The 14,945-nt window shown below is 37.8% G+C and overlaps 1 long non-coding RNA gene across 1 annotated transcript; it reads right to left on the bottom strand.

The window, feature by feature from the left end:
- Positions 1-843: 843 nt before the first annotated feature.
- Positions 844-14,623, bottom strand: LOC145792690 (uncharacterized). Its single transcript, XR_014332434.1, has 6 exons — positions 14,486-14,623; positions 7,644-7,700; positions 7,312-7,531; positions 7,047-7,151; positions 3,494-3,589; positions 844-982 (listed from the first exon to the last, which is right to left on the bottom strand). It is a non-coding gene; the product is annotated as an uncharacterized LOC145792690 (long non-coding RNA).
- Positions 14,624-14,945: the final 322 nt, after the last annotated feature.

Here is a 14,945-nt window from a genome sequence, read left to right as displayed (position 1 = left end):
AAAAAATATAAAAAAAAAATTCTTCACAATTTAATTTTTATGAAACTAATCTATATTGAATGAAATTATTCATAAGAATATTTGATTTCAATTCAATTTGATTTTCTTAATTTACAAAAACAATAGCTTATTATTATTATATATATATATATATTTACTAAATTAACTCAAACAGTAGACAAATAAATTTTCAATTGAAAACAAAAACAAAACCTTTATTAGCTTTCAAATCCTATTTTACATGCTTTTTTCTTAGTTAGATGGGAGTTATATAAGAGATTAAAAAATGTCATAACACCCTTTAATAGAAATAATATTAAATATGTAACTAATTTTTCATTATAGCAATTATTCGTGTCAGCTTTGTTCTATACAAATTTGACAGTAATCCAACCTATTTAATATTCGTGCTAACGAGTTGTGCCATATACATATTCATGTAGATTTGAATCGTATTATCATATCAAAAATTCATGCCTTAATCATGTAGTGCAGTTTAATTTTAATGAAGTGTTCATGCCTTTTTGGGGAGAGAGAGAGTGTGTGTGCGCGCGCGCGCACTGTGAACACATTAAACATCTATTAGCAATATTATTCCATATATGCACATTGAAATCCAATAATACAAGCATATGCTTTGTGTAGTTTCCCACTAAAAATAAATGTACGCATACAATTTCCACAAGACGAGGAGGTAAACCTTTTCCTACCACCTCTGGTTCATTTCCATGTCTCACTAAAATTAATTTCATACATACAAAACAATTTGTATAAGAATACCATCAAACCTAGTAAATCCTCTCTGCAGTAGATACAGGATGCAGGAAAACAACAATAATAGTTATATTATCTTTGCTTCCACGTTCAGCAGCCTCGGTTGCCAATCTCTTTGAGCACATCCCAGGCTCTTTCACTGTGTCCTTTATTATGCAAACAATCTCTGCGTTGCTCATAACATCCTAGAGCCATCGCTAGCCATAACCTGACAGTCGAACACATATTGTTACTCTCTCTATAAAAATGTGATATGCTAACAAGTCACAACCATCCGTCATAAATAAAGCAAAATTTTGAAAATGGTCTGATTACAAATGAAACATACATCATAAGCATTTGAATTAAATAAGAATTATTGGGAAAAACATAAAGGTCGCAAAATTATCTAGGGTTTTACTTCCCACCCCCCTTTTCAGCCACTGTAATTTTTTTCAAAAGATCATTTTTTAGAGATCACTAAACTAAATAATATAACTCCAAGTTCAGAAATATGAGAAGCATGTGAAGGGAGGTGTTAACAGTTGATATTGGTAATATGACAAGAAGGTTGAATATGAAGAGATAATAAAAATAGAAAAGAGAGAAGAAAGAACACAAAAAGTTAACGTGGTTGGGCTACATCTTTTATTCACACTAGTTAATCCTCTTGATTACATGGTACACCATATATATAGTGGGAGATACAATCAAATCCCTTCAATTATGGATCTTCATATATTCTGATATCTTTAACACTATAATATTATCTCAAACTTAACCAGTCCCAAATATACTAAAGAGGTTATCTTCCTAATATTAGGTATGGACTGTATCACTTTACATGTAGTTCTATGGAAGTTCAATCGTCAGAACACTCTCTCATTCTAGGCTTACTCCACACCCTCCTTGTTTTGTCTTATTTCAATGCTTTGAAACCATGAGGTGTGAATGGGGAGGGAAGAGATAGGGCAAGGTCGCTAGAATTTTTTTATTTTTAGAACCGAAAAACAAAGGCATAAACCATAATCGTTCAAATTGTGGTATATGATCTCTTTTGAATAAGTTTGATCTGAGTGCCTACCTATGTTATGCACTAACAAACGAAAAGCATAATACAAATTAGAATAATTACAAGTCTGCCAAGATAATTTTTTTTTTTTTTGATAACTCAGCATCTGGCCCACTAGACCGACTACTCTGGAAGACCAATCCCACCATCCACTAGTGGCGGGTCGGGCAAAGTCCCATATGAACTGGTCTCGAGAAATTGTTTGCACTTAGTAGATTTTGAAGGGAGCACACCCTAGGCTCAGGTCTTGACCACTAGGCTAACCCCTTGGGGTTAGTCTGCCAAGATACTTGTATTCTATTTTTAACTGTAAACATAACAAAAGAATAAGGGTTGAATTCAAGAAGCCTCAAAATGCTTCAAATGAAAGAGAAATTAGACCTATGGTTTAGTTTTGATATTGTCTATGATGCTTTTGTTGGTTGTGTTTTACAGTGATATATGTTTGATATTTCACAATACAAAATTAGTGAGTGGCTAGCAAATGATAAACTTGTACTTTGAATTGTCAATATCCTTTGGTGTTAGGTATTGGATAGCTTAATGAAATATGAGAATGTAACATGATTTTGTCATTAGAATTTGATGAATAATTCATTACAAAAGGAGTACAAGTGTTTTAAAGGTTTTACATTTTTCCTGCTGTAATGATTGAGATTAAAAAGCTCCAAAATAAGTCTTTGATATTTGTTTTATGATTAAATGTTCATTATCTAAATTATTTTGGAGTTAGAAAGGGTTTTGGATGAGTTTGAGATGCTTAACACGTGAAAATCTTAAAAACATTGAAGGTCTTGAGTCGACCTCAAATAAATGAGTCGACCCTGAACTCCAATTGTCGTGCAGATAAAAGGATTAGTCAACTCCTTGACAAAATAAATCGAATCCCTTAAGAAAAGTTCTGAGAGCTTCAGATTTCACCTAGATTCAAAATAAGTTGACTCCTTCGCAAAATTTAAATTGTAAAATATGCAACAGCTATTTCGTTTCAACTGCTAGAGACGCATTTACTGCACTGGAACGACCAAAATGAGATGAAGGGCAATAAAAACAAGATTTTTACATGTCTACAAACATGGGATGAAGGATTAAATGTAATACCCATCAAGATCTTTCAAGTTTTGAGCTTCAACTTCCATATTCTTTTGCATTTGAGCTTTGTTGTTTAAATTCAACTCCTTAAAGAGTTTATTGTTCTAAAACCTTGTGTTACTTCTTTTCCACATCATTCGTAAAAGGGTTTTTAAACTATTGGGATTAATGGAGTGTTTGTGGGAAACACTTGGAGAAAATCTTGTTCTGTAAGGCTACAGATTTCAAACTTCAATAATATATAATATATCTCAGGATTATTCTATTGTCTTGCTAATAACATTTCCAAGTATGGGACCTCCTAAATTGGGGGCCTACAAATTTCAAATTGCAAGAACATGAATTGTGCTATGATCATCCAGGCACTACAGAAAATTGTGTTTGGTAATGGCATATAGAACAAATGCTTTTAAAGTGATTAAAGCAGATGCAACTGCAGTTATTTAAAATTTCTGATTTCCCTAGAAACTGTACATAAAAGTTTATTTAGAAGCCACAAATCCATTTATTAGTTTGTCGTAGTACACAAATAACAAACCCCAGATAACAGAAGATTATCAGATCAAAGGACCTTACCAAGTATTCATCTTCTACATACAGTATGGTCTCAGTTATCTCAGGTTCTGCAGTCACAACAGGCTTCATATCATCGTCACCAATAGACAGCGTAACCTGTAAAAAATATGTGATTAATAAACTTCAAATTCAACCACAAATTATTGATTATTGCTTTCACATCATGTTGAATACTGGAAGCACGGGAAAAGAGTGGGGCCGGGCAGGGACCATGTGTTCCTGTTTACCCACCCTCTTCTTGTTTCTTTATTTTTTAAATCTAGTTTACAGAAACCTCATTAAATAGAAACCAACCTTTTGTTTCTAATTCATTATTTAGAATTTAAAAAATAAAATAAATAAAATATCAGCTATTAGCTCAGTGCTATCTCTTAATACCCAAAAAGATAAGGTGCAAGGTTCAGGCCCTCCCAAGACATGAAGGAAAAATAAAAATAAAGGAATATATAACTTTAACAAATTAAAGAAAAAATATTTGCCTACTGTAGGTGTGCTTTGTTGGTGGACATGCTAGCAAGTTTGGTTGAGAACTATGAATCTTCCTATACTCAACCTATTGTTGTATTTAATTTTAGCTACACCACACAGAGAACCAAAATCAATGTTTTAGGGTAAATCATATTAATATATATACATACATACATATATATACACATATGTAGGTTTAGAGAAAAGAAACAGTTAGGGAATGAGTTAGACATAACTCATTCCCTTTTATATTGATAATTCTGATCAATTTCCTATTCTAACATATATATTTTTAGGGTAAATTACAGTAAACCCCCCTCAACTATGACCCATTGTCAAGTTAAAAATCAATGTTTAAAAATTCAACACTCAACCCGCTTATAGTTTTGTTTTGTAACTCTAAACCTCTTCTGTCATCACACCTCTTCTGTCATCACACCGGTAGTGCCAAGCCATAACCAGAAACTCTCATGGCTAATACCAACTAGAGAACCCTTATTAGCCAAGCCATTATGATTTGATAAAAAAGTTCCACAGCAAAAGAATTGAGGGTTTTGATGGTGATACGTTGATTAGGTGGGGGGATTTTAGTGGACATATGTTGGAATTAATATAGGGCTTTTAGTGTATTGGGGTGTTTGATCAGTGGGAGGGAGGCTGTGGGGAAGGGGTTTCGGCTTGGTGGGAATCGAAAGGGGAGGTGGTGAGTGGTGGGGGAAATAAGGTGGTGGTGCAAAGATGGGAGGAGGGCGGAACAATGAAGGAGATGCCATTGGTTAAAGAAAGGGTAAATCATATTAATATATATACATACATACATATATATACACATATGTAGGTTTAGAGAAAAGAAACAGTTAGGGAATGAGTTAGACATAACTCATTCCCTTTTATATTGATAATTCTGATCAATTTCCTATTCTAACATATATATTTTTAGGGTAAATTACAGTAAACCCCCCTCAACTATGACCCATTGTCAAGTTAAAAATCAATGTTTAAAAATTCAACACTCAACCCGCTTATAGTTTTGTTTTGTAACTCTAAACCTCTTCTGTCATCACACCTCTTCTGTCATCACACCGGTAGTGCCAAGCCATAACCAGAAACTCTCATGGCTAATACCAACTAGAGAACCCTTATTAGCCAAGCCATTATGATTTGATAAAAAAGTTCCACAGCAAAAGAATTGAGGGTTTTGATGGTGATACGTTGATTAGGTGGGGGGATTTTAGTGGACATATGTTGGAATTAATATAGGGCTTTTAGTGTATTGGGGTGTTTGATCAGTGGGAGGGAGGCTGTGGGGAAGGGGTTTCGGCTTGGTGGGAATCGAAAGGGGAGGTGGTGAGTGGTGGGGGAAATAAGGTGGTGGTGCAAAGATGGGAGGAGGGCGGAACAATGAAGGAGATGCCATTGGTTAAAGAAAGAAAAAAAAAGGAGTTGGTGTAGGCTGGAAGAGGGGTTGCATGTGGCTAGTGAGATGAAGAGAGGTGGGCCATTGTCTTCAACCACCGTTGTTGCCATTGCCATTGCCATTGCCGTAAGCTGTTGTAGCCATTGCCAACCCCTCATCTCTCTCTCTCTCTCTCTCTTCAATGAGTTCAAAACCCCAAGCCCTTAAACAACACTCCCTTTGTTGATCATTAGGTCCTGCAAAAATATGGGATTGTTGTGGTGATTCACAGTGGCTGACTTTACTCCCTTTGTCAAATGAATTTGTTGTGTTTGTTAATCGGAATTGTGGAGACACTGTGGAATTAAGGGTTTGGGATTGAATTGATTTGATTAGGGTTTGGAAGAAATTAGGTAGTGGTTGAAGAAGATAATGGTAGTCTGGTAGCAATACAATTGAAGGGTAAAAGGGTAACTTAATAATTTCTGTTAAACAGTGTTAATGACTTTTGCAATTCATATACTTCAAGGGGGGTAAGTGTTGCCTTTAAAACATTAAGGGGGCAACTCAAAAATAGGTCATAGTTGAGGGGGGCTTAATGTAATTTACCCTATTTTTTTACTATATTGTTGTGAGCTGATTGTAAAGTGTAATGTATATACTTGAAAGTTGTACCTGTACTATTTCTTTTGTGTAATGTAATGGGATTTGAGTAGGGAGGAAAGAGAGTTCGGTGTGTGCTACTTTTATAAACACACACAATATGAAGCAAGTCTGGTTATTGAAATCTAAATCATTTGCTTTGTTATTCGTTTCCATTTTTGTTGTTGAACCCTTGAACGCTAAATTAGGCTTTAAAACATACATCATACATCAATCACCCTACTCTTTTGAATCAGTCCACATCTAATATGAACTTTTTTTTTTGGGTGAATAATCTAATATGAACTTACAATAGAAGATCTCACTATTTTAACTTAATAATCTTAACTAGCCTTAAACCCTTAACCATCATGCCTTAGATTTCTAATATGAAATTGGGGTGGGGTGTGACAACCTGCCACTGATTTGCCCCAAAAATCCTAACCTCAAGGAGCAACCACTCCTATTCACCAGTCTCTAGACCTCCAAAAGCCTATGCGCCCTCTGAGAGGTTGAGACTGCCCAAAAGACCTCTCTTCAGGAATTAAGAAGCTTCTTTTGAGCCAACAAAGGAACTTCAAATCCCAACATCAGGGATCTTTCTAGAGATCTACCCTTTTTCGTGACCCACATCTTCTTGCGATCAACCTCGTCAACAACCACATCGAATGCTTTCAGCCCAACTTGCATAATGTTCCTCTTCATGGTGACAACTGATGAACCCTCCATACAACTACCAGCCGATGCAAGACACAAGGAGCCTCCTCGCTACGCTCAGAAGTTGGAGTAGGATGCGAGGACCAACTCCTTACCTTTTATATTTTCTCTCATGTTTTAGTGATCATAAGTATTTTTGGTAATCATAATGCTCAAGATATCCCTAGATATGGGTTGTAGTGGTGGTCCATGTGTCTTAACACTTGGTGCAAAAAGAATTTGACGAAACAAGTTTATATTATATACTTCCTCACAATAGACAACCATATTAGAAGACAATAGTCTACACATTTTTCTAGAATATCGTTAAGCAAAGGATAAGAAGAAAACCTGGAGAGCAGCCTGCCCAACCCTCTACGTGTCAACTTGCCATTTGACCTGTCCCCCTTCACTAATAATATGTTCTCTCTCCTCGGGACAACTTGCAACATGATCCTACAGCATCAAGTTGAATTAGTTGGAGAACAATTTAACCCATTTGGGTAAGCAAAGGAGACAATTTTTAATAAAATAAGTTTAAAAAGGTCCATGTTTTATTCTAATAGAATGTTTCAACTACACAGTCATTTAGTTGATAAATCAAGTCCGATCTCACCTTACTTAGAGCATAAGCACTGCCAGCTCAGCATAGCATTGCCCTGCAATCGCCAGCATTAGCAACAAAAAGCTTGTTTCTGACTATAAGAGCCACAATGGCTGTGCAACCAGGATGCCAGTCTTTCTGAATAACTCCCTTAGATTTACGATGGGAATCCAATTCATTCCTGAATGCAACATCTGTCTTGACAAATGCTTCTAGTAATGCATCGGACGGACTGCATTGTTATCAAATACAAAATAAAAATATGTACTTCTTATTAAATAGATTCATATATAGATTATAGAATGTAAAGAGCCCACAAGAATAATAGAATGGAAGAAACTAACCAAGACTTTGCAAAAATCCTGGTAGAGCTCGAGTAGAAAACTCAGCAGCTGCTGAACCTGCATTTGATCTTGCCATTTTTATTGTAATCTAGAGCAACTAATGCACGACACATAGGCTATGTTTGGAAACAACCAAAAAGAATTATAAAAAAAAAAGAAAAGAAAAAGGAATTCTTCAAGAATTTAAACATTAATTTCTTAAAACTAATTTCCAAATAATTCCATTTTGTAATAGTTGGGCTTTGTAATACTCATTATGTCATTCTGGTTTCATTAAGAAACACTTCAAGTGATGCCCAAGCAATTGTTTATTAATTAATATTGTGATCACCCACATGAGCTTTAGTTCTCATTAAAATCCACTGTTGCTTGAGTTTGGTACCAAATACACCAATAGGATGAAAATAAGTAGCTCTTAATTTATGACGCACCTCGATGACCATCAAAGATTCCAAACACATGGATATCCTTCTCACCGCACATTGGGGCATAAGAAAGTGAGTGTCCTCCATTGTCTCCCTTCTCCCACAAGTACCGAAGGATCCCCAAGACAACACTAGATGGTATCACTACAAGAAAAGTGGACTTATGAGACGGAACTTTTTGTGACGACACAACTTGCCGTCTCAAAAAATGTGACTTTTTGAGACGACACAACTTGCCGTCGCAACAAATGTGACTTTTTGCGACGGCACTACTTGCCGTCTCAAAAAATGTGACTTTTTGAGACGGCACAACTTCCCGTCTAAAAAAATGTGACTTTTTGAGACGGCACAACTTGCTGTCGCAAAAAAAAGAGTATTTCTGACGACAGAAATTGCTGTCGCAAAAAAAAAAAAAAGGTACCAGCTGCAGTCGCAAAAAAAAAAAAGAAAACGGAAGAGTTTTTTGCGATTGTAATACGTACCGTTGCAAAAAAAATTAAAAATTAAAAAAAAATATATATATATATTGTGGCTTTGAGACGGCTTCATATATATATAGTCATAAAATGGTTTAAATAAATGCAACGGTATTTTTCTGTTACAAAAAAAAATAAAAAAATAAAAACGACGTCGTCTTACTCTTTTGAACATTTCTCTTTTCACACATTTTTTCATCTTTCTATCTCTCTGTCTCTCTTCTCTCTCTCTCTCACTCATCTCTGTCTATCTGTCTCTCTCTTTCTCTGTGTCTCTGTCTCTTTTATCTCTCTTTCTCTCTCACTCATCACTCTTCTTTCTCTGTCTGTCTCTTTCTCTCTCTATGTCTCTGTCTCTCTTCTCTCTCTCTCTCTCACTCATCACTCTTCTCTGTCTGTCTGTCTGTCTCTCTCTTTCTCTGTGTCTCTCGTCCATCTTTCTTCTCTCTCTATCTCTCTTCTCTCTCTGTCTCTCTCTCGCTAAATCTCTTCTCTCTGTCTTTCTTTTCTCTCTTCTCTTTATCTCTCTCGCTATCTCGCTCATCTCTCTCTGTCTCTCTCTCGTTTATCTCTTTTCGCTCTTTCTCTCTCTCTCTCTCTCTGTCTATATCTTTTCATCCATTTTTTCATCTTCATCACTCTTCTCTGTCTGTCCGTTTGTCTATCTGACTCTCTCTCTCTGTGTCTCACTCATCTATCTCTTCTCTCATCTCTCCTCTCTTCTCTTTACTCATCTCTCTTCTCTTTATGTCTCTCGCTCATCTCTCCTCTCTATCTTTCTCTGTCTCTCTCATCCATCTCTCTTTTCTCTATGTCTCTTTTCTGTCTCTCACTCTCTATCTCTCTCTCTTTTTCTCTCTCTCTCCCACTGTGTTTGTGTTGCTCACAGCACTCCCGTCTTCTCTATTTACTGAGCTCCCTCTCGATTTATCGATCCACTACAAGAAAATGCACTTTTAGCGACCACTTTGTCTCTCTCTCGCTCATCACTCTGTCTCTCTCTCTCTCTCTCTCATTTCTCTCTCTCACCACCCATCTCCTCTACCACCTTCACCACTACTGCAAACGCCATTCCACCACCACCACTACTTCGACTGTCGCCACTTCACCTCTACGACTACCATTACTACTACTATCGCCACCACTCCACTACCTAGATAAGAGAAATAAGCTACCTAGATAACAAAGCAAAAGACTGGTCTATACATACTATCTAGCATTGAAATGTTATCCCCGAATCTAACAATATAAAGTACATGCATACCCTTCTTGTTATTACATTGCCACGAAATGAAATTTGTTAGATAAAGTGAATTAAGGCATTCATGAATGATCAAGATGACCAATCATTCTATTTGCTTTTTGACAAGTACGACATGAAAATAGTCAACCCAAGAAAATAGTGTTTAATCCATTATTAGACACTCTAAGAAGTATGGACATGGACAAGAGACACGATAGAGACATGACATGGACACGCTAGCACAACAAATTTCAAAAAATGCAAGATGCAACAGGTGAAGGACACTTGCAAAATAAATAGTTTTATATATTTATTATATGTCATGTATATGAATACTTTAATTAATACCAAATCAAACCAAACCAAGCCAAGCCTTAAGTCTCATCAAATAGGGTCAACTACATGAATCCTTTTTCTCCACTCGAGTCTATCAAAAGCCATTTGGTTAGTCAAATTAAGGAGATTCATATCTCTATTTACTATACTAGCCCACGTCAATTTAGGTTTTCCCCTTCCCCTAACACTTCCCTCTACCGTTACTCTATTGCATCTTTTCACTGCTGCCTCTGTTAGTCTTCACAAATATGGCCAAACCATCTTAATCTATTATCCCTCAGCTTATCTTCTATCGGTATAAACTCCTACCCACTCACGAATATACTCATTCCTAACTCTGTCTTTTCTAGTCTTGCCACACATCTACCTTGGCATTCGAAATCTCATCAACACTCATCTTATCTATATGTTGTTTTTTAGTTGCCCAACATTCCATCCCATACAATATCGCTATTCTAGTAGTCATTCTATAGAACCTTCCTTTTAATCTAGTGGGTACTTGTTAAAATTGATGTATTATTGATTGATGTATGTTGTAAATTACAAATGGTGAGGGGCTCTTGATATAGGAGATGTAGTAGGTGAAGTGGGTGGAGTAGGTGTAGTAAGTGGTGGTAGGTGTAGTAGGTGGAGTAGGTGATGGTAGGTTTTAACAGCCCCCTGCAAACTCAAGGGGGATAGGAACTAACCAACTTGAGTTTGGAGAGAGTAACAAAACAAGAAAATAGACTAATACATAAAAATAAAAGAGGATAGGAGACACTGTATGGTCGTGTCAGACTATTGGTGAAGACACTGTATGGTGGTGTCATAACGTTGTAGAGGACACTGTATGGTGGTGGCAGACCGTTGAAGCAGATAAAGTCTGGACAGTTGACGAGGTCACACCGAACCGATGGAGATGCTAACCGGAATCAATGTCGGGACAGTTTTATGTGATCATGTTGGACCGTTGGAAAAGCTAATCGGAATTAAATGTCAGGACAGTTTATGGGGTCATGTCGGACCGATGTAAAAGTCGCACCCTCAAAAGGTGTGCCCAATCTGTCAAAAGGCGTGCCATCAAAAGGCGTGCCCAATCCATAAAAAGGTGTGCCGGACATGATGGCGAGGCGCGTGACTACCTTCGCTTGCGCGCCCGTTTTGTCGTCTGGCGTCAAGTGGCGCGAAATGCGCGTATCTGCCCTGGCTATTTAAACCAAGGTTGGAGGCTGAGGCTGAGGCTGAGGCTGAGGCAGAGACAAAGCCTGCTAAAAAACCTCTGAAAAACTCTTCGATTGCTGAGAGAGATACTCTGTAACACTCTGTTGCCCCGAAAATGGCCTCTTCTTCCCGTGGTCTGCTCACCCTCTTTCCCGATCTCAACGAGTCCACAAGAGAGATAACTGGTGCGGTGGCCCGTGAACCTCAACCAAACACCACTGGTTTTGCTCCGTTGAACTTTCCGATGCGGTCTGTGGAGCAAAAAATGGTGGTGCAAACTGATATTGAGGCCAATCAGTATACTTTGAAGTCATGTGTGGAAACCATGACTGCGGTCACAAACTTGTCGCACCGGCTTCAGAGTAGGACAAATGAGGTGCAGCAGTTAAACGCCCAACTGGCTCTGCTCCAGCGCATGTATAAGGATGCGGGAGCAGAGATAAGTGTGCTAAAGGCGGAAAATAAGGAGCTGAAGCGGAAGGCCACCGTGATGTTCCGATTTGGAGGTCCGCCATATGCTGCAGTGGAGGAGTATGGGGGAGTGAACGTGCTCGGTGGAGTAGGAAGCACAGAAGCAGCACCATCAAGGGCCGCTCAGGACGGAGGCAAGAAGAGACCGGCAGCAGAGTAGATAAGAAAAATCCCGCTGTGGGTGTGGTTTTTTTTTTTTTTTTTTTTTTTTTTTTGTGTTTTGTGGAAAATGGTGATCGCCTCTGACATGAATAAAATGAGTTTGGTGTGCAGTTCTTCGTCTACTTCTTTTTTTTTTTTTTTTTTTTTGGGAAAGGAAATAAAAGAAAGAGTTGAAATATCAGAAGGCGTGGGAATCGGTGGGCTAATAAATGGTAGGGGGATATAATATATTATAAAAAATAAAAAAAAAAAAAAAATATGTGAGGGTGGAAAGTTGGAACAAGCGATGATGGAAAGGAAAAACAGAAAATAAAATAAAAATTAAAGGTGGCAAAAATAAAGATGTGAAAAGTGGACTGTTGGTGTTGGGTTGTGTTGGTTTTGTATAATAATAATAATAATAAGAATAGAAAGTTGGCAAAATGGTGGGTGTGCTTGAGTGGAGATCAGTGTGAGGTGTTTGTTTGTTTTTTTTTTTTTTTGTTGTTTTTGTTTTGGTTTGTTTAATAATAATAATAAGAATAAAAAAATAAAATAGATAAAGAAAACAGAGAATATTTTTGGGGGGAGGATGTTCAGGCGGTGGAATATATTATAGAGTTTTGGATGAGTGGGTGCAGAGGTGAAGATTGGTTTAAAAAAATAAAAAGGGGTATGGGTGAGACATGGTGGGAACAAAGAGAATAAAAAAATAGAGGGTGAGGAACAGGAGGATATGGGATAAAGACCAGAAAAAATAAAAGTAAATAAATAAAAGAAAAAGTAGATCGGCTTAGAGGATGGGTGAGGGATTGGATCAGATCAAACGAACACAAATCGATCACCAGCTGCCACCCCCACTTGTCCTATTATCATAATCATACAAGCCTCTTTTGCTTCAGTTTGTGCATCAAATCTAGCAGTTGCAATGGCATCTACCTCATCAATCAAAATAATTGCAGGCGCATTCTCTTTGGCAAGACGAAAGATATTACGAACCATTCGAGGACCCTCATCCAAGTATTTCTGAACAAACGCAGAACCAACCACTCTTATGAAGGCTGCTGTCGTGTGATGAGCAACAGCCTTAGCAAGCATGGTTTTACCTGTACTAGGTGGACCATAAAGCAAAACACCCCGTGGAGCATCCCCATGGTGGTGGTAACCATCAACATATTGGTCATGCCAGCACTGTTTCGCCGTGATGTACCACCTGGGAAAAAGGTTGGTCTTACTGCTGCCAGGAGGACTGGTCGTCTCTGTGGACAAGCCGCTGCTACCGCGGAGAGCTTGTTGAGGAGAGATGAGAAGATGAGAAGGTGAATGTAACTAGATTCAAGAGCAGGCTTACAGGCATTCATCAGCACTTTCCCACCTTGAATAGCATCGACCAAATAGATAGCATCTGGAAAAGCAAGCTGCATGATACAAAGAGTTCCATATCGACAAAGGTCAACACCCTCACAATCAACGACGATTGTTTCTTTGATGGCTTCAACAGTTTGGGCACCATCGTCGTTGATGACGGCGGTGACTTTCTCAACTACTTCAGCAACAGCAACAACCACTTCCTTGGGTGGCGCCGCCACTTCTTCCGCCGGAGCAGAAGTCTCGGCAGGGACTTCTTCGGGTTTCGAGGGTTCTTCAGTAGCGGGGGTCTCCGGAGCAGCCTCCTCGGCCTTCATTTCTTCCTCAGTTACTTGCACCGAAGTCTCCGGAGCCGCCGATTTCTGGGTTTCGTCAGCCATATCTTAACTTGATCAAACCACAAAGAGAGAGAATTGTATGTGTCTATGTGTGCTGTCTGTGGTTTTTGCACTCAGCAGGTTGAAGAAAGGAAATTTCAAGGTATGTGTAGAAAATTTTAGCAGACTACGCATTCCTCCACTTAAGCCACCTTGTCTTAATTGTATGAACCACATCTTCTCCAACTTCCCTAGTTGTTGTGATACCTCATCTATTTGGTCCAAAAAATCTCTCTTAGTCTGATCATCTAATCATCTCTCTTAGTCTGATCATCTAATCCTACTTAGAGGGCGTAAGCACTAATAACGTTTACTATATTTTGTCCAATAACTAATTTAACTAACAAAGTCCTATCACCTTTCCTAAGTGATGGACACACGTGTCCCCCGAGTGTCCAAAATGTGTCCGGATCTAAAAAAATATTGACATATTTGGACATGCATCTAACATGAAGAAATGTCCAACATGTATCATTGGATCTGTCATCAACTTCTCAAGAATGTTAACTGACAAGGTACTAGCTACTAAAGACTTCAATTTCTGCCAACAATTAGTAGAGCAAACTCAATAAACCTTTTGGAGCTACCAGAGTCCACAAGCACAGGTGCAGGCTATATATTTCAGTATCAAAGCATGGTTCTACGATCACTAACTTGTCATCAACATATAGCATTTCAAAAAACTTCTTGTCCGTCTCGTAAAACATCATCAGGTACAAAGGATAAAACAACATTTTGATTTGCTATTATTCAAAGTGGCAGAGAGCATAGAAAAATCATTAATTTTATGTCAAACTCTTACTTCATTGTCACACCGAAACTATATACATCTGACTTTTCATTATGTATCTCCTTTCTCAATATTTCAGGTGCCATATATGAGTGTGCCGACCATATTCTTTTCATGGAAACCACCAGTTGGCTTTCCAAATGATCTCCAGTTCTCCATAGAAACTTGTTTAAGATCTTTCTTATATTCTGCTAAACCAAAGTCTGCCAGATGTGGACGAAGGTTTTCATCAAGCTGCCAACAAATAAAAAAACAGAGGCGGCAGCAGCACATTATTCAACCACTTGAATAGGAAACACAAAATCTTACCCACAAAAAGATCAGAAACAAAACAAAACAAAACAAATTAGAAAATGGTGATGACGTTTACAAGAATATTTGCTGGTTTTACATCCCTGTGTACAATCCCAAGTTTATGTAGATGTTGTAGAAATACGTTCATAAAACAGAGAATCAAAGCAAAGGAACAGAC

The sequence above is a fragment of the Camellia sinensis genome, chromosome 6 (genome assembly GCF_055761805.1).
Source record: "Camellia sinensis isolate YWXY chromosome 6, ASM5576180v1, whole genome shotgun sequence".
Classification (NCBI taxonomy): domain Eukaryota; kingdom Viridiplantae; phylum Streptophyta; class Magnoliopsida; order Ericales; family Theaceae; genus Camellia; species Camellia sinensis.
Note: the sequence above shows the minus strand (reverse complement) of the source record. Positions and strands in the feature narration are given on the sequence as shown.